We start from the raw sequence: 25,717 nt of genomic DNA on the forward strand, positions 1-25,717 counted from the left end.
CACAGGAGGACAGGTCACAGAGGGTCCCCAAAGCCCACTGAGGAACTGGGACTTGCCCTGAAGGGAATGAGAGCCATGCACAGATTTCAAGGAGAGCAACACTGGGTGACCACACATCGGGCTGTTTAAAGAAAACCAAAACAGGGGACGTGAAGGGGGAGTGACAAGACTCCCAGCCCATCCCCAGCCCTCTTCTTACCTATCCTGGCCCTGCTCTCAGAGGGAGAAGGAAAATCTTCTCTGACCGGCCAGACGCTAGGACCGTCCCTGGGCAGTCTCATGAGCATGTTGACAGACTCTGCACACACTGCAACCCAGCCTCACGAGCAGCAGCCAGCGGCCTTCTGGACATTCCTTGGGCTTCTTAGGAGCCCATGTGGACGTTCCCTGATAGATGAAGCCTCCCTCTGATGAACCACCCCCCGCCCAGGATGTCTGGCTGCCAGTGGAGCTCCCCTGGAACCTTGAGCTGGCTGAACAGCCCACACCTCAGGCGGGCCTCTTAGAGGGACTGCTCTGTGCCACTGTTATAAACAGGAGAAATCCTCACAGTGGAAAGGCCTAACTCCTGCATTATAGTCAGAAAACTCAGCTGCACTTGTAAGTGACCCTTAAACTGCTCTGGGGGCCCACACCCTTGTCACTTGTCTGACGCCCCACACAGGCTAGCTCACGGGACTTTGTTATCCTATTATGGACCTCTTGGTTGTAGTTAATCAAGGCCACAGGATCAGAAGTTTCCCTTGGTCCTTCTGAAAACGTTAGGTAATGTCAGTACCCAGTTTCTGTCTTTCTGCCCTGCAATATGCCTCACAGCCTTTTCCCTTCAGAACCACATTCGTTGCTGTTGTGAGTTACCATCATAATTCTAAGTCACTTTCCCATTTAGTCGTTCTGACTAACTCCAAGCACTACATCACTACACGCTTCTCACACTGCAGCATGCACAGCCCCATCCTGTGCAAGGAGGATGCAAAACAGCGTCTCTGTGACACAGCTTTCTAGAACTTCAAGTTTATTAAAGGCTTGGAAAACCAAGTACTTTATAAGAACCGTGCCTCTTCCCCACAAACATGGAAGAAGAGACAGAGAGGGCAGGGGAGGGAAGAAGAGCCCCAGGAAAAACAGTCCGTTCTGGCAGACCTGCAGCTAGGGAGGCCTCTTCTCGCGCCCCCCAGGCGCCTCCAGGCTGTCCTCTAAGTTCACCAAGTGTTCTGGATACGATGCTTCTGAAGGCCACGGAGGTGCCAGATACCATTTTGACTTGAATCCCTCAGCAGTTTGCACCCCTCCGTCGTCCACCTGACCAAGTCCTCTCGCCGGGAAGTCCGTGCACGTACGGCCCGTACTGCTTGCCCTGCTCCCACTCCCCGCTGAAGGCCTCCAGCCTCTGGCCAAACTCCCACACCACGCTGCCAGCCTCCCTGGAGCTCAGCAGCTGGCTCTCCATTTAAAATGGGGGCGAGCGGGCCGGCTCTGTGGCTTGGCGGTTAAGTGCTCGCGCTCTGATGCTGGCGACCCGGGTTCGGATCCCGGGAGCGCCCCGAGGCACCACTTCTCCCTCCAACACAAGGCCGGGTCCCACGTACAGCAACTAGAAGGATGTGAACCTATGACATACAACTGTCTACTGGGGCTTTGGGGGGAAAAAACTGAATAAATAAAATCTTTAAAAAAATAAAAAAATAGGGGCCGGCTCCGTGGCTTAGCGGTTAAGTGTGCGCGCTCTGATGCTGGCGGCCCGGGTTCGGATCCCGGGAGCGCCCCGAGGCACCACTTCTCCGTCCAGCGTGAGGCCGAGTCCCACGTACAGCAACTAGAAGGATGTGAACCTATGACATACAACTATCTACTGGGGCTTTGGGGGGAAAAAACTGAATAAATAAAATCTTTAAAAAAAATAAAAAATAAAAAAATAAAAAAATAAAAAAAAAATAAAATAAAATGGGGGCGATGCAGCTTGACCTCCCCACAATTGTTGATTTGTCCCTGCCAGAGCTTAAAGCGTCTTTACTTGGTTGAGTTTGACGTGCTTCTTCTTGCTGGGCAGACAAAAACAGAAGCGACTTATAAAGTTTATGAATCTCCCAGCGGCACCCCGCCAGCCCTGGCTGGGGCCCGAGGGAGAGGCTGGGGTCTCCCCATCAGGCTGCCCGGCGTGGGGGGAGTTTCTGTGGTAGGATACACCCTGGGGGCAGCTGGTTTCCTCTGGGGCTCCAGTCCCGTTGCTGGTGCTGTGGGTGCGGGGGCAGGCCCCAGGGCTCCTCGAAGGGGTTGAGCTGGGCCTGGCGGTCCTCGACTCCAGGCTGGGGAGGGCACTGGCGGGCTCTTCGGCCTTCAGCCCTGACTCCTGCTTCTCCTCGGGCCGCTGATCTTCTTTGTGGAACCAGGTGGGAAGAAGAGGTTCGCTGTGACTTCGTCTCAGTGAAGATGCAGAGAGCAGCTGCCCCTCGCCGGTTGGGAAAGATTGGGGGCCAGCGGAAGGGATTACAGTCGGGGGGCCCTCCTCCTGTTGCTTGGATTTCAAGATGAGGTACGTGGCCATCAGGTGGTCGTATTTTCTTGCCCTTAATGAAGGCCGGATCTTGCCCCACTCAAAGCCCAGGTCCCTCACCATTACCTCTGTCACCGAGGGGTCCATGTTGACACAGGGCAGCTCCCTGTGAGGCCTGAGTTTCTCGTGGCCCACATTCACCCACGGGTCGTTCAGGATGTCTTTTAGAGTTGCTCTCTCGCTGGGTTCAATGGTCAACATTTTTCTCAGGAGATTTCTACATTCACCTGATAAAAATAAAGGAAGATGGACTCGCCCCGTCAGGACCCGCCGCTTCACGGTACCTATGTCGTCCCCCGGGAAAGGCAGGTACCCAGTGACCATGACGTACAGGACGACACCCAGGCTCCAGACATCGACCGCGGGGCCGTCGTATTCTAGGCCCCGCAAGATCTCCGGGGCCACATAAGAGAGGGTGCCGCAGAAGCTAGTCAGCTTCCGGCCCAGGAACATAGTGCTCAGACCGAAGTCTGTCAGCTTTATGTTCAGGTCGTCGTCGAGAAGAATGTTCTCCGGCTTCAGGTCCCTGTGTACAATGCCTCTCCGGTGGCAGTGGTGGAGCGCGGAAACTAGTTGTCGAAATTTCCCTCGGGCCTCTTCTTCCGTCATGCGGCCGTGGATTCTTAAGAAATCATACATGTCTCCTCCCGTAACGTGCTCCATCACAAGGCATAACCTGTCTTTGGTGTCAATCACCTCAAACAATTGGACGATATTCGGGTGCCGCAGCGCCTTCAGGCTGCGGACTTCACGGGCAAGTATCTTGATGTTGGAGGAGCTCTGTTGGTTCTTTTCAAGGACTTTAACGGCCACCTCTGTCCCGGTCGGGATGTGGAGGGCTAACTTTACCTTGGCAAAGCTGCCCTCGCCTATGGTCTTAATGAACTTGTAATGGTTAATACTGGTCCTCTTCTCAGAAGAGGTGGCCTCATGGCCCGGAAGCATGGTGACCTGCTAACACTATCTGACTATACTAACTAACGATGCTAACTATGCTAACAAACAAAACTATAGTATGCTAACTAATACTAACTAATGATACGAACAATGCCACCTACACTTACTAACTACACTAGTAAATAATACTAACTATACTAACTGTACCAACAATACTAACTATACTGACTGTACTAACAATACTAACACTAAATAACAAAATAAATTTATCAACAAAAGGGGAACAAAAACAAAATGGGAAAAAAAAACAAAATGGGGAAAAAATAAAATGGGGAAAAAAAGGAAAAAACAAAATGGGGAAAAAACAAAATGGGAAAAAATAAACAAAATGGGGAAAAAGGAAAAAAAAACAAAAAGGGGAGGGGAAAAAAAGGGGGAAAAAATAAACAAAATGGGGGAAAAAGGAAAACAACAAAATGAGGAAAAAATAAGCAAAATGGGAAAAAAGACAAACGGGAAAACAAGCTAACTAACCGCAGTCCAAGTCCGACAGGTCACCACAAGTAGCTTCCTGGGCTATAAGGACAAAAAACCTAGGCCCGGCCAGAGACTTATACAGGTATTTGTAAACCCCATCACAGTGGCTCCTTACGAGGTCAGAGCAACAAATGGGCCAGTCACGGCTGGGGATAAACCATAGTGGTTTTCTCAGCATTTGGTCTCAAGACCCTTTACTCTTAAAATAAAGGACCCCAGAGAGCTTTTTATTTATGTGGAATATTAGAGAATGATATTTACTTTATTAGAAATTAAAATCTGTAGGATGCTTCAGTGGCCTTTTCATTTCTAATTTAAAAATCTGTAATAATTTTTGGCTTTTAAAGACCTCATAATGTCTACACTTTAAAATATTCAATTCCTTTTCCTTAAACTCTGATTAGTCTCAAAACGCTCCTATAACTTAACTGATATTACAATACTATAAGAAAACGTTCTGTCACGTAAGACTCGTGAGGGGACATCATCAGCATTTATAAAGCTGAGAGGAAAACAACTTTCACTGTATTTTCCCCAATAAGATCATGAGCAGATTTCTCAACAGAAACCTTGGAGCCCAGATGGCACAGGTTGACGTATTCCAAGTGCTGAAGGAAAAAAGAATCCAACCGAGAATCCTGTATCTGGAAAAACTGTCCTTCAAAATTGGGGGGAGAAATTAAGACACTCCCACATAAATCAAAGCCGAGAGAGTTCTTGCCACTAGACCTGCCCTCCGATGACGGGAGTCCTTCAGGTTGAAACCAAAGGACAGGGGACAGTAACTCAACGCCTTATGAAGAAATGAAGATCTCTGGTCAAAGCAAGCACGTGGACGATTACAAAAGCTAGGGCTATTGGAACTTTGGTGTGTAGCTCCCCTTTCTGTTTTCTACATTAGGAGACTAAAGTATCAAAAAACCCAATTGTTAATATACGTTTTTGGACACACAATGCCTGAAGATGTAATTTTGTGACATTAATAACTGAAGTGGGGTGGAGTCAGAGCTGCATAGGGGCCGGGTTTCTGTGTGTTACTGAAGTTAAGCTGGTATAAATTGATATTAGAGTGCTGTAACTTCAGGATGTTAAGTGTAATCCCATGGTGACCACAAAGGAAAAAGCTATAGAATATACACAAAAGGAATTGAGAAGGTAATTGAAATGTTTCCCTACCAAAAATGAACTAAATGGAAAAGAAGACAGTCACGCGGTAACGACAAAAAAAGCCATAAGGCATATAGAAGACAAACAGCAGAATGACAGAGGTAAGTCTCTCCTTTACTTTAAATGTAAATGCATTCGACTCTCCAATCAGAAGACAGACTGGCAGAACGGATAGAAAATCATTCTCCAACTGTCTGTTGTCTACAAGAGACTCGCTTTAGACCCAACGACACAAAAAAGTTGAACATGAAAGAGTGGAAAATGACAGTCCACGCAAATAGTAACCAAAAGAGAGCTGAGGTTCCTGTACTAATATGTGATGAAATAGACTTCAAGTCAAAAAAGTTTACAAGAGGGGGCCGGCCCGGTGGCATAGTGGTTAAGTTCGCACACTCCGCTTCCAGCGGCCTGGGGTTCACACGTTCAGATCCCAGGCGTGGACCTGCACACTGCTTATCAAGCTATACTGTGGCAGCATCCTATATAAAGTAGGGGAAGATGGGCATGGATGCTAGCCCAGGGCCAATCTTCCTCAGCAAAAAGAGGAGGATTGGCAACAGATGTTAGCTTAGGGCTAATCTTCTTCACACACACACACACACACACACAAAAAGTTCTAGCCCAATCATTTTCCTGCCCTGAAAGCCTTGCCTTGAAATATCTGAATCCAGACCCCAAGTCTTGTAAATACCCCCCTTATGACTTTCCCTTTCTGAGAAACTGGTAAGATTCTGTTAAGATAGTGTTCTCATTTACTGTGTGTTCTTAAAAAGTTAGTTTTGACTTATTAACAGGTTGTTTGGTGATATTTCAGAGAATTCTCCATTAAGTAAGCAACTGTGTATACCACAATGTTAAATAGTTATGGTAAAAGTTACTGAAGTTTTGAAACATTGAAGAGCATGTTTGAGCTCTATATGTGCCAATAAGTTTTAACGCCTGCTTAATTTGGACTCTGCAAAGCTGAGTACTTCCTAAACTACAGTGTGTATATTATAATTTTCTATGCTAAATATATTGTTTTATATCATCAATTCTAAAAGTCATATTTTTATTTTTTTCATAATATCTTTGTTCTACATAAGAACAAAGATACAAAGAAAGATGCCCTATCTTTCTCAATCTTTGAGAAATTTAACACAAGATTCTGTTTGAAGGAGCAGCCAATCAGCAATTGTGACCAGTTAGCAAGTACCATTGCTTGAATCACCCAAATTTGTCACGTAAAATTCCTAGAGAGTATGGTGTAGATTGCAAAGCAGCATTTTTGTAGTTATAGATGTAATTGTCTATCCGCTGAAGATAGTGGAGTAACCAGTGGAATCTCCTTGCATTCTTAATAATTGGATGGATAGACTTTGGGGAGATGGCGGAGGTACTTAAGAATAATAGCTGAACTCTTAGATATATTTAAACTTAAGCACTGTGTTTACTTAACCATCAATTTCCTTTTTTTCCACACTCACTAGTCAATTTCAGCATCTCCTATGAAATTAGAAAGGAGAGAAGCTTTGTTGGAAAGGAAAAATGTAGTCAATCTGATTTTACTATTTCGTTGTGGCTTCATACTCAATTTTCAACAAGTGTTTGAGGCACATTTACAATGACCACCAAACCAACAGTTCCACTGATATTTCTAGTCATTTATTAATCCATTTATTCATTGATAGCTACCATCTTATAGTTAGCAGACTTTTAGTTTTAAGGTGGTAAAGAAATGTTTTTAGGCCCTTTCTCCTCCTATACTGTAAGAAGTATGTGAAACAGAAATGCAAACTCTGGCCTTAATAAATTTAAGATAAAGCAATATCTCCAAATCACAATATAAAAAGATAGAGAATTGAAGACATGGAAATAGAATAAGCAAAACAGAAAAAAAAGTCAAATCTCCATGGTAGATGAAGAAAATACTAACAAGGTAGAAGATGACTTACTCCACAGGACTCCCGGAAGGCTGCAAGTTGGAGGGCACAGATTGCTGAAAAACATATAGTTGAGGTTGGTGGTGGATATACTTCAAAGAGATATTGATTAAAAGCCTGTAGATAGAGCAAGAGGAAACCAAGACTGTCACTCCTTTATTCATAGTCAGGTGGATAAATCTTCTACATCCCAAGAGATGGGAGATCTAATCTCTGGAATAATTGAATTAGCTACTCCCAAATCGAGGATCAGGGGAATGTAGGATGCTGCTTACGGAATTGTGGGACTTGAGCTCTTTTTTCCTTCCTGTTTTTTATAAAACTGGCAGAGAGGCTCATAATCTTCAATGAAAGATATAGGAGCATTCTTTTCTGGCTAAATTGAACCACTCCTGAGAAGAGACATCTAGATATTGATATTAGGGAGTACCAAATGAAATAAAAACAATTAGCCATAATGAGGAACACATTTGGGAACCTCTCCAAGGTGGAAGATGACCAAATGAATAAATTAAAAAAAAAAAAACTAACTCAGGATGAACAAGACTTTGCAGAAAGTAGAACATTTCAAACAAAATGTATAATCAGTATCCTCAGAGAAATCTCAAAATAAGAGCAGGGGAAGCTTTACAAAAGCTATACAAATTGCAATTAGAGAACAAGATAAGGATCTTAGAAATTAAAGAAATGATTAGATGAAATTAAAAACATCTGTAAAATTTTACAAACTATAAATCTGTAATTCTCTTGGAAATTAGGGGGACAGAGATCTAGATAACAGCAGGGAACATATAAGAAAATTCAGTGAATGAGTCAGCCAGTCCAATATTCCTCTAAGAGTTATTCCAGAAGGAGACAACAGAGAAAATAATGGAAATTTATAGAGAAATAATATAGGAAAAAACAATCTCAGAACTGAGGTAAACAAGTCTTCCCATTAGAAGAGTCCACCAAGTATCTAAGAAAATGAATTCGACAAGATCCACTCTGCGGCACATGGTCATGATTTTATTTTTCAAAATACTAGTTATAAAAAAGAAGATCCTGGGGCCAGCCAGGTGGTGCAAGCGGTTAAGTGTGCACGCTCTGCTTTGGAGGCCTGGGGTTCGCAGGTTTGGATCCCAGGCGCACACCGACACGCCGCTTGTGAAGCCATGCTGTGGCGGCGCCCCATATAAAGTAGAGGATGATGCTCATGGATGTTAGCTCAGGGCTGATCTTCCTTACACACACAAAAAGAAGATCCTGAAATCTTCCAGATACTGATAATAAGAAAGTTTCATACAAAGAATTGAAAATCAGTATGGCAGGAAACTCTTTAGCATCCCCATTGAAAGCTAGAAGAAAATTGGATCAAATGTGTTCAAAATCAGAGTGAAGATTTTCTTTTTATTTATTTATTCTAATAAATAATATGACTGAATATAGATTTACACATTAGGTAAGAAGCTAGAATAACGATGTTTTGAGATATTCAGTGTCTCAAAAATTTTCCTTTCATCCACTCTTTTATGGGAATTGAAAGCACTCCAAAGGTACTGAGAAAGAAGACAAGAAAGAAGAGGCATTGGATCCAGAGAACAGAGGATCTACTGCAGGAGAGAGATCTGGAGAATTCACAAGATGAGGTCAAAGAAAAACCTGTAATAATATCTGGACGACAGGCCTTGATAAAAGCAATTAGCATAATTTGGAGCAGAAAGAAAGTGACTCCAGAAGAGAGATCTACAAGGGATAAAAAAAAAAAAATGAAATTGACAGAGTTTCTTTACAGGTCTGAGTATATGAATACAGTATTGAGAAGATTTTCAGATCTCTTGGAGAGTGTGGGAAGTCTTGGCAAAAGATCAAAGACTATTAAGCAATAAAAATGAACGATGCTTAACTGCAGGAAAAATAAAAGAGGGAATAACAACAAAGTGTAATCATAGTACACTGTGACTCAATAGTGAACAATATTTACATGATCATGATAATTAAAATGCTGAACATGGAATTAACAAAAGATTTGATATAACTATGTGGGGAAAATAGACCTAGAGAAAGTAGACAGCAAGAGAGCTAAAATCCTCACCCGCAATAGAAAATTTAATAAATATCAGTCTATATATATATATCCATCCAGGGACAGCAATGTAAGCATGTTATTTGGAAATAGAGAAGCAAGTTTTTTCTTCTAAGGTTGGGATAAGAGTAGCAGGAAATTATGGTGCTTATTCTAAACACTTGGCACTATTTAATTCTTTAAACCCTATGCTTGTTCTACTTTGATAAAGTATTAATTAAAAGTTATTTGGCAACATTACTTGTGCTTGGCTACTGTGATAGATGCTAGGAATAAAGCCTTGCCCTCAAGCAACTTTCTGAAAGTGTTGAGAAGCTTTCAAATTTCAGTAATCTTCACTTTTTGAGTAACATTTAATTTACATACTATTGAAAAATTTTACATTTTACATTATGTCACATAATGCTACGTGGTGCTGAATGAAGAACTTGGATTGAAAGCAAGACTCTCAAACTGCTTGAGTTCAAATCTTGGGTTCTATACCAGTTCTTTCTAGGTGTCTGAGCATTTATTTACTTCATTTTTTTTTTTTTGTGAGGAAGATAAACCCTAAGCTAACATCCATGCTAATCCTCCTCTTTTCTTTTGCTGAGGAAGACTGGCTCTGAGCTAACATCTGTTGCCAATCCTCCTCTTTTTTCCCCAAAGCCCCAGTAGATAGTTGTACGTCATAGTTACACATCCTTCTAGTTGCTGTATGTGGGATGCGGTCTCAGCATGGCCGGAGAAGCGGTGCATCGGTGCGCGCCTGGGATTCGAACCCGGGGCGCCAGTAGCGGAGTGTGCACACTTAACCGCTAAACTGTGGGGCCGGCCCTATTTACTTCTCTTTATAAGCAAATTTCAGATGATTTTACTACCTACCTGATGGATTAGTTGCCATCTCTTTTTCCTACTTCTCTGTCAGGTTAAGAAGATAATCATGTAAAGTGATGAGCATAGAACTTGGTATTTGTTAACTAATGAAGGAATGATGGTGATGATGATGATGGCAATGATGAGAGGGACAACAGTGGTGTACAACTGTGTACCAAGGAGAACATTCATTATTCCTCAAGCCTCCTCAAAAAGTAATAAAATTCCCAACCTATATAATAAGCTACGTTATCCCTTCTTCTTTCATAAAATTTTACTTGATAATATCATGTTTGTTGTCATCAAAATGAATGATAAATTAGGAAGCAATCTCCTAAAGACACAAAACGTTGGATGATCCTAATAACTGAAATTGAAGTTATTCGGGTCTATATATTTTCATCGTTTTTCTTAATTTTGACTCCATTTTTTGTTGAATTCTTTTCCCATCCAAGTCCATATTTTTGTTTGCTTTGACTTCATTTTCTAAAATATGAATCTCTATTGAAAGTCAAAGGAGGCTCCATGCAGGAACGATATGCAAAAATGTGAACCTGGGAGAAAGAAAGATGCCCCAAAAGATTGGATGGCTTGGTGAGGAGTGGCTTAGAATGAGGCAGATAAATTATCTGTTACTACCATATTTTTCACAAAACATTAGAGAACGGTGGAAGAGTTGAAAGTTAATGGCTCTTTGCCTAGTGATATTCTGTCCTTGTCATTTTTAATATGTTTTCTTGAAGGGACACCACTAGTTTAAGGCTGTGAATTCATAGGAAAAGTGCAGCTGATATTTTGGTGCTGAATCTTGTTTTTAATTACTAAAACTGGAGGGAGGTATGAGAAGCATGGAGTGGTTTTTAATTCTCTTTCCAGTTTACAGATTTTTCTTTAACAAATTAAGTTGTAATCACTCATAGAGGAGAGTCACCTTGGTGCAATAAATCAACTGAAAATAGAATTTTATCCTTCAGTCATAGTTTGAAAGAACTTAGTGTTTTTGATGTGACTACCTATATTTTGAAAGCTGTCTAGAGACATATCACAATATTAGCATGTTGTGAGCTTCTTCCAGGTCTATTTATTGTCTAAGTAGCACTTAAGAAAATTAGACATAATCTCACACTAAGCTTGCTGTGTAATCAATCTATTCAATAATTCCCTTGACCTCTATGCCTTGACCTCCATAAAGTCAGTCCATTGTTCACAGGTCTTGATACAAAGTCAGTGATTCAAAGTTACAAACAGCTGGATAAGCCTATTGCACGTAATAGAGGCATCCATTTAGGCACTTCCTTAATACTTTGACCTTGAAAAACTTCCAATTCACCAACTGTGTCAGTGGTCACTTCTTGAGTATCTGACAGCTCCTGAAATTCCTGTTTTCCCTGCTTCTCTCTGAGATAGAAAGACTTGGAATTCATTTTAAATGTATAAGTGACAATGTGATCACAATTCACCATAAAGACTAATAATATAGTATCTGTTATGAATCTTACCTTTTTTATTTTTTATTGCCCCTAATGATAACTTTCACACCATAACATGTCTCTTTTCTATTCAGGATGAAAAATAATGTAGAACTAGCAACATATATTTGGAGTTTTTGAATTCTCAGGAAATATTAAAAGTTTAATAACTTTATACCTATTGAGATTATATATATAGTTAGATATATCTAGATCATATAAAACTACTTATTTGGGAACTGACCCAAATAAACTGAACACCTTTTTTACATGGTGAAAACTGCTTTTAATAATTAATTTTCTGGCATATGCTATTGTCTGGGAGAAGGTAATAAAAGGTGAGAAAATAATTGCTATTTTATTTATTTATTGATTGATTGATTGATTGATTGATTGATTGAGGAAGATCAGCCCTGAGCTAACATCCATGCCAATCCTCCTCTTTTTGCTGAGGAAGACTGGCCCTGAGCTAACATCTATTGCCAATCCTCCTCCCTTTTTCCACTTTTTCTCCCCAAAGCCCCAGTAGATAGTTGTATGTCATAGTTGCACATCCTTCTAGTTGCTGTACGTGGGACGCTGCCTCAGCATGGCCTGACAAGTGGTGCATTGGTGCATGCCCAGGATCCGAACTTGGGCTGCCAGTAGCGGAGTGTGCACACTTAACCGCTAAGCCACAGGACCGGCCCCAATAATTGCTATTTTAAGCGATGTCTTCAGGATGCCAAAACATCCCATCAGTTGGGTCAAAAATTCAGTCAAACTTATTCAGAATCATGTAAACAAAGTTGGGTTACAGGATGGGCATTTTTCACCAAACGTGCCATGTATGAAGCTTGGCTTCATCTCTGCTGTTTTCTTCTTTTCTATCTTGAACTAATATACTTTTATGAATAGTAATATCTTAAATTAATTTTAACACAGAAATTTAACATGGAAATTCTTATTTCATTATCTTTACAATCTTGGAAGATAAATAAGACAAGAATTATAATTACCACCTATATTTTACCAAAGGAATTTGCTCAGTCACCCAGCTAGTAGATGGCAGGCAGAGACTTGGTAGGACTTGGAGGTATTATAACTCCAAGTAAGTGTTCTTATTAACAGAAATAGTGTCATGTATTCTATTTTTCTAATGTTGCTTGAGATATTTTAGACAAATCATCAGTATTAAGGTTGCTCAGAACGCATCTGAAGATCAATGGAATTAAGTTGGGACAATTCTAAAATGAAAATTCAAGTGATGAAATCCCCAGAGTTCAATTATCTGAGTTAAAGGTGTTTGAAATAATAGACCTTATTATTAATAACAGCTGGCACAATTCTCGGTTGTGTTTTTCCTCCTTCCACCACCCTTCGGTTTCTATTACAACTCCCTGCAGGGTATTATTAATAAATTAATTATTGCAAAAGCATATATAGCCTCAAGGTTCATGTACCAGTAGCCATCAGCCACAATATGCCTAGAATAGATATGCCATTTCCTGTTGAAATACCAGTCAAGTAGAACTAAATGATCAATGTTCAGAGGACATGCAGAGGGAAGAAAACGTATGCATATTTATTTGGAGTATTTTACTCCATAAAGCATGTTTACTGAAAAGAATGGACTCATGCAGGAACTGCGCACAGCTGGTTGGAACCATGATGCGAAGAAATTGGGAGTTGTTTTATAAATGTATGTTCCAGTTTAGGAGCAGCTTCTCAATAACAAACTCCTTTTAATAGCGGCATCTTAGGCACCTGATCCACAGAGGGAAGTAATTAAATTTAATAGACACAATCCTCATTTTGAGGATACCCTCAATTTAAAGTAGCAGGGGAGCATAATTAAGTCTAATAGAAACCATGGCTTGAGAATGAAGATGTACTAACAAGCAAACACAGACCAAGTCTACGCAGTACCAATTACCCAGTCAACCAGGATTACAAAATGTGTTTATTTCATAATATTCAACCAAAGCAAAGCTTGAGGGTTGAGATTTGTTTATTTATTTATCTAGTTTGAATTACATTTGTAGTTGGAATTGAGTGACTATTAACCACAATATTAAGATGAACTTAAGGTTTGCACATATCCAACACAAAGTAAAGTGAAGAAGTGAAATAATTAAACAGGTATTTCTAACCAAAAGAATATATTCTGAAACATATAGATATTTGAATTAGAAAATGTGTAGCCTAAATCATCAAAATAATTGTCTATGTTCCTCTTTCTAGTCTTACACAATTGACTCATAAATATGTCTGGAATTAAAGGAAATTACTTTGATTTATAGTTAGATATAACATATTATCTGTCGCCATGTCTGTTATGGATAAAGTCAGCTTGGTGCAATGGAAAGAACCCTGGTCTGAGAGTTAAGAATTCTTGCTTTTTATCTTGTTGCTATTCATTTATGCTTCTATTTGTCAAATACACGTTGAGCCTACAATGTGCCAGTTAGCATGGAGAGAAGTGGAGGAAATAATTAAACGGACAAGATCCATTTCTTATCATTGAAGAGCATGTAAAATATTCAGAGAGAAACATGTAAGAATAATTATGGTCAAATGTATTTAATATTAGAATGGATGTTTATAAAATGTGTTGTAAGAGATAAAGGAGGGAGACATAAATACATCTGAGTCAACTGGAAAAGAGCTCATGAATGAGTCGATGTTTTTTCTGTGACTCAGAGGATGACAACATGATGCCCAGAGAATGGCATTAGAGCTGGAGCAAGCAGTATGTGCAAGGGTATGAGTAAGGGCCTACGACATTTCTTTGAGATTCCAGTGTATGTGGAGGATGTGTGGTAAAATGGGAGTGGGGCTAGAAGGCTCTGGTTGTTCACAGCAAGAGGGACTTGAGATGAAAAAGAAAAAGTGAGACCAGACAGTGGGCAACCTTGTAGGATACGTTCAGGAGTTTAACTTTACCCTTTGGAAAATAATCTTTTAAGCCAAGGAGTTATGTTCTATCTATATTCTTACCTAAATTGCGTGATCTTGTACTTTTTTCTATCTAAACAGTGTACAGTATGCTGTGTGTTGAATGAATATGAATGAGAAAATAATTGGTCACAATCTGTATTTAACTTTATGTTATAATTTTTTAGTTTATGACTTTTAGAGGATTTAAAGGATTATGACTTTAATAAATTTGTCATCCAATGGCATTCCTGGAATACTTTTATGCTCAGATAAAACACCAGAAGCATCGGGAGAGTGTAAATTGACCATGTTAAAGAAATGGCACACATATCCAGAACCAGCTCTGCCTTCAGAAACACTGGAGAAGGGTGTGGATAGTTTAAGAGAAGGCTGTCTATTGGGAAGAAATAATGTAAGAAAAAGTCAAAGAGAACTTAATCTCTGACTCAAACTCGGGCACAATCTGGCTGTGAGACCTGACATGTCACTCTATTCCTCTAAGTTTTATTCATTAAGTCTACAAATATTGTTTTAGCACCTATTGTGTTTCAGACACTAGGGCATGAAGCAATGATAGACACAGTTCTTGTCCTAATTGAGTTTTTATTTAATGGGCTAAAGTCAACAAAGATTCTTTGAGAGGAAGCAACAGAAACCAACTTGAGGTCTCACCAGCCAAAAACAACTTAATTAGAAGGGCCCAGGGTAGCTGACAGACTGGAATGGGAAGCTGGAAAACCAGGACTTGGAAAGACCACAGGCCAATGAATTCCAGACAGCTAGGTAGCAGGAATTAGGAGAAAATGGACTATGTGCTGTGTTATCACTAACAGAAAAGACAATTAATACTGGACAGGTAAAGGAAAATGTTTGTCCCCAAAGCACCTCTTACTCCTTAGGTGATTTCTAAGGCCTTTACAAGTTGTAAAAATTCTAGAAACAGATATAAGATCATGATATGGTGTTTCACCTTTTTTAGGTGTTCTTTCTTTTCTTTAATATACAACCCTGCCTTATGTGAATAGAATCTCATAAATAAAGGAAGACGGCTTTCATCTCAAAGTGAGATGAGAAAAATTTAGTGAAAACATATTTTTTTCAAAAGAAGAGGCCATGATTGTATTTAAAGTAGTTCTATAAATAAGCGTTCTGCAATCTGCAAGTACACACTTTAGGGAAAGAGCAAGGTTCAATTCTATAGCTCATTTAAAAATATCCTTCTTGAGTTGAGATGGCCCCAGAGAGGTTTATTTTCATGCTTTTATAAACTCTCAGAAATTGTAGGTTTAACATGGGCTAGCTAAGAGATGTTTAATTACTGACTTTTGTCATTGCAGCAATGACATCGGTCCTCTAGTTAAAAAAAACCCCGACAGTGTCATCAGAACTAACCTGTAAAGATTTATTAAAACTATCTTTGGTGATCATCTCTTTTAGGAAGCATTGTTTTTAATTAGAAGCTGGCTTTGAAAGCAAGAAGAGTCAATGAAAAAAAAATTAACAGACCCCCAGTTACTCTGCTCCATCTTTACAAAATTCAATTATTTCTATCCAGCACAGCATAAGAAACATTTGGCAACTGATTAAAACAATTCTTAAAGCAAATTACAACATTGTCAGAAAACAAGAAATCAGAATGTTCAAACACAAGGGCATTGCTATGTAAAATGTCTTGCAAGCGTCTTTGACAGATTAGTTCTGTCTGCTTGTTATATTAGTTTCATTAATTCGGTCCACATCAAGAAAAGAAAAAAAAAAGTACTTCCACACATTTGTTATTTGAAATAAAAATCCTCAAATGAATAATATTCCCAAAGATAACCAAAGTAGCCGTGTGGGGAAATTTTATGCTTTAGTATTATCCAAGCTTACTCAGCACTATAAAAATCTATGTGCAGGTTTATAGCTGTAGAGATCCCAAAATAACTGCTTTTTTTTGGCAATAAAACTGCATCTATAAAATTTTAGCTACTACTAATTTGTAAATGCCATTAGACGCAGATTTTATTTATTGCTTTCTGAGCAAAGCCAAACATAACAATATGTTACTTGTAATATATTTGATGTACATTTTAAAAAGTGAACTTCTGAGATACATAGATTTGATCCATGTGTCCTAAAATATATTGTGATTTTGACTTCGATTTAAGTGTTATTTATACTTTGTTTATGGAAGATTACAGATTCTTCTTCTCTTTTAAAGCTAAGGAGAAACTCAAAGATACACGTTGTAGAAAGATGAAATTCTAGGTTAATATTGAAATAAGGTTATCCACAAGAAATCTGGCTTCTTATTAATAGATTTCCTGTCCCATATCAAAATTCAAGTGCTGGAGTCTTATACCCAGGCTTATAAGGTAAGCTAACTGACTCTATGCTTTGCACATACGCGAATGATTGTAGCCTCATGGTGCTTGTCGCCTTGTCCCTGAGACACTCAATACATTTTTTTTTTTAAATAATTTTATTTATTTATTTTTTTTTCCCCAAAGCCCCAGTAGATAGTTGTATGTTATAGCTGCACATCCTTCTAGTTGCTGTATGTGGGATGCGGCCTCAGCATGGCCGGAGAAGCGGTGCGTCAGTGCGTGCCCGGGATCCGAACCCCGGGCCGCCAGCAGCGGAGCGCGCTCACTTAACTGCTAAGCCACGGGGCCGGCCCTCAATACATTTTTGTTCAATGGAAATAAATTGCAAGTATTGGTCTTCAAATCTCTATAGGAATGTGTCTAATGGAAGTACGAACTTCTCTTGTGCGTATTTAATCAACTTACTTTCTTAATAGAATCGTTTTTAGGTGAAAATAAGCTTGAGTCTAGAGCTCTTTTCTATTAAGGATTGTGGAAGATGTTTTTTAAATTATCTGGTACGCATACTCACCTACTTTCAAATGGAAGAAATTGGTGGGTAGTTGGAAAAAAGAAAGAATTCTTAGATAAGAATATGGTTTTGATTCAGACAAATAGTTCTGAGTCTTGGTTCTACTTGAAGCTGTACGAACAAGGGCCAGCTTCCATGTAATACCCAGTTCATGAAACTAAGACTCAGTTTCCTCATCCATGTAATGGAGTTAATAAAATTTATCCCATTTAGTTGCTGTGAGGAATAAATGAGGTGATGTAAGTGAGCCATTGATTTTTTTAATTGAAATGATATTCTAATGTGCATCATCAGATGGACTGAAACTCCTTTATAACATTGTATATACATTTTGCTTCACAAGATAACCTCACAGTGTCAGATAATTGTCATGCTTCAATATAAACCACATATTGAGGGCAAAGCCACTTCAGAGTTTGAACTAAGTTGTGAAGCAACATCTACCCCAAAAACAGACAAATCGGAAAAATCCCAGCCAAATATTACAAATTTTTGTCAGCCCTCAAGAAAAGAAATTGATGCTACACCCTTGCGTAGGCGAAGATTGGAGATTTAAGGAGATGACTAAACTACTGCTAATTCTTTTGTCTGAGTTTAATTAACCCGCTGAAGTGTTTTGGCAGAATTTGGGCCTCATTCTCCCTCTACCCAAACAAACGCACCTACCAGGCTACTACAAAGGAACAACATACATGTTTTGCTCTATACAGTCAAGGGAACCAGCTAAACTTGGAGAATTAGACCCCAAACCCATAATTTGGTGTGTATGGATAATTAATCCATAATCCAATTAATTATCTCTGCATTTTATCAAATTAGTTAAAAAGTGTAGGCTCTTTACTTCTGGTAACTTTTGCTAATACTCAGTGCACATACTCACTGCCTTACCTTGAACAAGGTAACAAGATTCAGCGAATAATATTTCTTGTGACCCTACTTGAAATCCCTTAGGTAAATATTGCCTCCCAGCTCCCTGTTTACTTACAAACAAAACAAAACCCAGCTTTGAAGTGTTAGTCCTTTCAGAGCACTCCCTTTTGGTGGAAATAATTAGATAATCACTGAAGAACAGGTAGCTGCTCACCTAGGAGGCAGACGAGTTTGAAAAGGCCAGTCTGTTTGTCAGCATTTCAGGAACACCATAAATGGAAGAACTGGACCTGAAAGGAGAAAGCCATTTCCTCATTTTAGAGAGGACACTAGGCCAAAACACAAACAACTAATTTAATACGATCACAGGGAGAAAGAAAGTTAAAACCAGTACGTGTTGTAGATATGTAACACATTATTGGAGAGGGGCATATATTATAAACTTTTGATGCAAAATTTAAGCGTGTGTGTGTGTGTGTGTGTGTGTTGTTGTTGTTTTTGTTCCTTCACTGTGTAAATCTATGACTAATACTTGCAGCAGTTTCACTTCAGCAATGTTTGGAATTTGTTGAGAAAAGCCAGGAACTATGCGTAGGGTCAGAGTGGCCGAATTCACGTCACGCTTTCACTTGGGTTAACTAGGGTAGCTGTCATAACTAAGGGTTGGAAAGTGAGGGGGAGGTTTTGACTCTAAAGTCATAAATCTCAGCAGGAGAAATAATCAAATGGGTTAGTTCTGTTTCCAGGGAATATCTGTACACGCCCTCTGCCCAGTTTCAGAGTATAATGTATCTCTCGGGTTTTCAAAGTCAGGCACAAAATCCACGGTTTAGAGCACAGGCAGTGACCCTGATCATTACTGAATAAAGTGCTTCATTCTGTGCTGTCCAGAAATATCAGAGACCATGTCTCTCTGTTTCACACAGAACTGATTCTATTTGGTTCTTCCATTTGGCTAGGCCAAACAGTAGTCCCCCCTTATTGCGGCAAGGGGCTAGGGTGTGTGGAGACTTTTGAAGACCCCCAGTGGATGCCTGAAATATCAGATAGTACCAAACCCTATATATACTGTGTTTTTCCTATACATACATACCTATGATAATATTTAATTTATAAATTAGACACAGTAAGAGATTAACAACAATAACTTCTCTTTGGCATATCCGAATTGGCAGCATCCCTATTCTTGCACTTTGGGGCTGTTATTAAGTAAAATAAGGGTTGACTTGAACATAAGGACTGCCATACCACCACGGTTGATCTGATAACCAAGACAGCTACTAAGTGACTAAGGGCGCATAGCCTATGGAGCGTGCATACGCTGGACAAAGGGATGATTCACATCCTGGGCAGGACAGAGCAGGACCACAAGAGATTTCATGACACTACTCAGAACGGTACACAATTTAAAACCTTTGAATTGTTTATTTCTGGAATTTTTCATTAAATATTTTCAGACCACAGTTGACCACGGATAACTGAAACCGTGGAAAGCGAAACCTTGGATAAGGGAGGACTACTGTGGTTCTCAAGAAGGGGTGAATTTGCCGTCCTCCTCATCCCCAGGGGACATCTGGCAATGTCTGAAGACATTTTTGATCTTCACACCTGGCATCTAATGGGTGAAGACCAGGGACGCTCCTTTGACACCCAAATGTCAACAGCGTGAGGTTGAGAAATCCTGGGCCAGAATTTGAGTTCAGCACAAATTCAGATAAAAATGTAACCAAGGTCTTTGAAATAAAAACTTGATAAAGGAAAAGTATCAATGAATATACTGAAAATTTTTTTTGAGGTCACTGAGATTTTGTCATATAAAAATATGTGAACAGTTTCTACTAGATGTAGTTTCAATTCTCTTCTGACAAATGGATTTTTTCCAGTAGAAAGAAGAATCCAACTGATCTTCTCTGGGGAAAAAAAGCAACTTAGTTACTTTGCGGTAGTTCAATTGTGAATAACCTGTCATTTTCCAATCCCTAAGAAGTGCCTTGTAGCTATTTTTCTTCTTCTTTAAGAAAGTGTTGTAAAATTAAAATGGCTTTTGCCTATGCAGGTGTACCTTGCCTTAAGCAAGATCTATATAAGAAAACATAAATTTATAAAAAAAGATTAATCTGGGCCAAATGTTTGCTTTAGAATAAGAACTTATAGCTGTATAAAAGACAATGCAGGATGGGGCTGGTCCCCTGGCATAGCGGTTAAGTGCACTTGCTCCGCTGCTGGCGGCCAGGTCCGGATCCCGGGCGCGCACCGACGCACCGCTTGTCAGGCCGTGCTGTGGCGGCGTCCCATATAAAGTAGAGGAAGATGGGCATGGATGTTAGTCCTGGGCCAGACTCCCTCAGCAAAAAGAGGAGGATTGGCATGGATGTTAGCTCAGGGCTGATCTTCCTCACAAAAAAAAAAAAAAAAAAAGATAATGCAGGAAAGATTCCTGTAAAAATCTGAACTGTGGTCCCTTTACATAGTGTGACTTAGTTTCCAATTTGGGAGACATACAAATATTAATTTAAAAATTAAAAAAAATTAAAATCAGTTAATCAATTTATCATTTTAGTAAAACAATCCGCTTATTTTCTAACAAAAATAACTACTTATCTTCCATTGAGTAAATACAGTTGTTAAAGTACAGGTTTTACTTAATCACTGTGTCTATTGAATGGGTCCCCAAGATGTGCTTTTTTTCTCTACACTGTCATTCTTACACGAAATACTGCCAAAAAAAAAAACTTTTTATTTTCTTATCAAAGTTTTTAGGGGTGTTAACCCAACTGAGCAGATTTACAAACAATGCAGCACCGTGTCAGGGATATGTTGAACATATTGCAAATCAAAAGAAAAATTAGAAAAACACCATTAAATATTAACCCAACATAAAGTCCTGGCAATTATTTTCAAAATTTCTGCAAAACTGACATTTCATTAATTTATTCATTTATCCATTCTATCATCAATTATGCATCTAGTACTTACCAGAATTTAATGCCCATGAGAGGCATTCTAGCACCTAAGCCCTGGTTATGGTGATGCGGTTTTTAAACCAGATGAGCAAGGACCTTCCTTCCCTGAGCTTGCAGCAGAGGGATAAAAGGGAAGAGCGGCACTCTGTCTGCTGAGTGGGGAGACGATGGAGAACAGGACCGGAAAACTGCACAGAAGCAATGATGACTAACTTTGTCCAAGGGGGAGAGGGTCAGGACAGCCTCCAAGAGAAAATCACATATGAAAACAACCTTTGAAGACCTCCAAGAAAAAAACAGAATGACAAAGGAGCAGACAACTTCCCCTGGAGTGTCCATGGAAACTTGAAGTCCACTTCATGTTATGATACATTTCACTTATTATACCATTATTGTAATAAACTCATTTGGAGACTTATGGGGGAAGCAGTCATTCATAAGAGAACCCAGAAGCCAGACTAGAATACATACAAGAATACTTTTTTAAATAACCGTTATGTAAAACTCTGTCAATAATATAATCTGCAGAATGGATTTTAGCCATTTTCTACTAACGGAATCTATCTTTTGACTAAGGTCTAGATTCAAATGATAAGTCCATAGTCTACCAACCGCACAGCCTTGAAGAACTCATCAGTCCATTCTCAGTCTCAGTTTTGTCATTCTTAAAAAGGACATAATAATATCTAGCTTTAGAATTTTGTTCTGATAATTTAAAATTAGGTATCTATAATTTCTAGCGCATAGTAGGTATACACAAAGTGGTAGTTTAATTGTTCCCTTACCTATAAGATATTGGTCATCACATCTGAAAAGCAGCTTTCAGAAAAATTTACTATTTTAAGATAAATGATAAATATATGTATATATAACACATATTCTCTGTGAAAGCATTATAAAATGACTTCTTATTTTTGTGAAAGGAAAAGAATTTTAAATGACAGCTTGAGAATATGGACTGCAAACTTGAATGAGTTTTTTTTTTTTTTGTAAGGAAGACCAGCCCTGAGCTAACATCTGATGCCAATCCTCCTCTTTTTTGCTGAGGAAGATTGGTCCTGGGCTAACATCCTTGCCCAGCTTTCTCTAGTTTATATGGGATGCTGCCACAATATGGCTTGACAAGCGAGGCGTCAGTGCGCGCCCAGGATCCGAACCTGCGAACCCCGGGCCACCGAAGCGGAGTGCGTGCACTTAACCGCTGTGCCACCAGGCTGGCCCCCTGAATGAGATTTTTATTGTTATAGTATAGAAATATAAAACTTTAATAGAAAATTGTTAAACATTCCAAAAATGAAAGATGAGTAATGAGCAAAGATTAATGTGATATTTACATGGCATTAGGTGACGTGGAAAAGAATCAATTCATACTTAAATTATAAGGTCTTGCAATAGGCCAAATAGCGGGCTCTCAGAAATGTCCATGTTCTAATCCTCAGAACCTGTCAATATGTTAGCTTGTGTGACCTTTCTGACGTGGTTAGGTAAAGAATCTTTTTTTGTGTGTGTGTGAGGAAGATTGGCCCTGAGCTAACATCTGCCAATCATCCTCTTTTTTTGTTGAGGAAGACTGGCCCTGGGCTAACATCCGTGCCCATCTTCCTCCACTTTATATGGGACGCCGCCACATCATGGTTTGACAAGCGGTGCGTCGGTGCGTGCCCAGGATCCGAACCGGCGAACCCCGGGCCGCTGCAGCAGAATGTGCGCACTTAACCACTTGCACCACCGGGCCGGCCACAAGGCAAAGAATCTTGAGATGGGGAGATTATCCTCGATTATCTGGGTGAACCCAACGTAATCCATCACAAGGGTCCGTATAGGAGGGAAACAGGGAGACCAGAGTTGGTAGTAGGAGGTGGGACTACGGAGACAAGAAGCTGGAGTAGTGTAAGGCAAAGGCCAACAGCCAAAGAATGCAGGCAGCTAAAAAAGGCAAGGAAATGGATTCTCCCTCAAAGCTTCCAGAAGGAATGCAGCCTTGCCAACACCTTGATTTTGGGATTCTGACCTTGTCTTGACATGAGTACAGCCATGTTTGGCCGCTCCATTGACCTACAGCCACCAGCACAAAAAGAAATACAAAGCTGCTTTCTGTGTGGTGGGAACTGGCCTTTTCCCGGGAACTGGCCTTTCTCCCACGGAGAGAGTTGCAAGTTGTAACATTTCAAGGCTCTTGGAGCGTCGTGGCCCGGAATGGACTGGCCATCTGTGCCGGGCTAAGACGATAACCAAAGAGAACAATGCACGTACGCAACTACTGGGCTGGGACGTTAGCCAGGGGGCTCAGTACACGTACGCCACTGATAACCATTTGTGCATGGGAACACTAAATGCTTGCTCTGCAAACTCTGTAATTGCTTACTCTGAAAATTACTGATGGTATAAAAACTGCTGGAAACTGAGCCTCAGAGAGAGTTCCACCTAGAGAGAGTTCCACCTGTGGAAGGGACACCTTGCCCAGGACGTGTGATCCTTGCCCAGCCGCGTCGATTGACAGAGCTCTCCCGGCAGTGGGGCGTGGATGTTGTGAGTAACTGATTTGATGTGAAGTAATTGATTTGATGTGTAGTAAGTGATTTGATGTGTTCTCTTTTTGGTTAACCTGGTGTTTCTCTTTCTGGTTGATTTGTGTCATTTCTCTTCAGCCGATGTGGGTATTTTCCCTTTCCAGTCGGGCTGATGTTTTTTCCCTCTTAATATTTGACCTATTTGGATCTGTTTGCAGACTGTCACCTTTACTATCCTCTATATAATAAAATATACCTCAGTCCATTTGTTTGGAGTGGAAAGTGTCTTTTACGTCTCCGATCGAATCCCCGAACCTCTCTTAACAGACCTCCAAAACTATAGAGTAAGAAATTCATGTTACTTTAAACCATTGAGTTTGTGGCAATTTGTTACAACAGCAATAGAAAACTAATATAGGTCTAAATATACCCAGGCTTTGAGAAAATCACGTGAAGGAAGAAGACTGAAAATGACTGATACGGTAACTGAGCTAAACAATCAAAGAATGTTAAAAGCCACAATGTATTACATATTTATATTTTTCATCGCAAAAGTAATGCAGTTACTTTTTTACACATGCAGAATGACTATATAATTTTCAAACTGTTTTCAATTCATTTTACAGCAGTATGAAATGAGAGGAGAGTAATGTGTATACAAATACTCTGAGACATTTGTAATACAATATGGAAACATCATAGAGATACTTTATTCCTCAATTAGAAGCTTATTTGTCCTTTTGTTTATGGGTAAAGTCTTTCTTTCTCGTCAAAATTTCGGCTCATATAGAAGTTAACTCTTCATTCTGTATGCTTGTTTGTTATTTGGAATTAACTGTAGATGTTAATGCCTTTATGGTTAGCTTGGTAAGTAAGCTTAAAGCCTCAATTTGTTTTCCATATCATAGTAAATTTGATTTCGCTGTAGACCAATTTCTCTTTGTGTTTGTTTATTTCTCTACTAATGTAATTTGTCTTACGCTGCTCACCAGGAATCAGTGTCTATCTCATTGTGTATGATTAGACAAAGAAGATCTGTTAGAATTTCCCAAAACTTATATCATTGTCTCCCTATGGTTAAGAATGTTGTCTTGTTTGATCCAACTACATGGAAATGAGGCTTGTGGTTGACATGGTACCTCAAAAGGAAACAATGAATGACAACAGAGGTTGGGAGAAGGGAAAAACAACGGCTGGAAAATCTCCATCTTATTCAATGCCCAGAAGGCCGATTGCTTTGGGAAGGAAATAAATTTGTGGTGGCTTAGGGGAAATCAGTCTGTGGACCATACTGCTTTAGGGAAATTTTGTTGCATTTTTAATTCCCTGACCTGCGTCGCTGCAATCAAACAAAATTTTATTCTTTTCACTTGTGCTCCAGATGGAAGAAAATGTAAACAGCTGCCCAAGTGGTGATGGAGCCTTTTCTTCCACATTCTTGCATGTCATTAGGTTGGAGATTTACTTTTTCAGCAAACTGAAACCTCTAAAACCTAGTAATCAAATTCTCCCCCTCTCCCTCACTTTGTATTCCAACTATCATCAATTGCTTACTTTCAGAAATAGTTTTCCAAAGATGAAGCTATGATGAGTATGCATGGTCATTATCATATTTACTCTTGTCAGTACCATATAGCATTATGTTGTTTACAATAATTAGCTGCTGGAAGCAATCCTGTAAACACAACAATGTGACAGTCTGCATATAGAAAAGCAAGTTACTGTGAAGGGAGAGAACGGGTACAGGCTAGTTTGGCTACTATGCTGTGGCTATTGGTTATGAACGCAATGTCAAAGTCCAAAAGAAACCACTCACTCACTACTTTTCAAGATGATGAATATATGTGAAAGAAACAAAGATGTGGGGGAATTTGGAAGTTTTAATAAAACTATTGGGAGATGGGTCTTTTTTTTAAGTTGTTAAGCTAATTATATTCACTTAAGAAGCAATACAATGAAATTGCATAATTAATGTATTTAACTTACACAAATTTAATTTTATGCACAAGATATGCCTCTATTTCCTTATTCATATTAAATATGCAGTAAATGTGATGACACCAAAGACAATCAATGCAAACTATCAAAACCTGCAGAAAGTATGTACAA

The 25,717-nt window shown here is 39.6% G+C and overlaps 1 pseudogene; it reads right to left on the minus strand.

Moving 5' to 3' along the window:
• Window positions 1-1,954: 1,954 nt before the first annotated feature.
• Window positions 1,955-3,731, minus strand: LOC147917083 (serine/threonine-protein kinase MARK2 pseudogene; annotated as a pseudogene).
• Between the last annotated feature and the right edge of the window lie 21,986 nt (window positions 3,732-25,717).

Source organism: Ceratotherium simum, chromosome 5 (assembly GCF_057802395.1).
Source record: "Ceratotherium simum simum isolate JZ-2026a chromosome 5, ASM5780239v1, whole genome shotgun sequence".
Classification (NCBI taxonomy): Eukaryota; Metazoa; Chordata; class Mammalia; order Perissodactyla; family Rhinocerotidae; genus Ceratotherium; species Ceratotherium simum.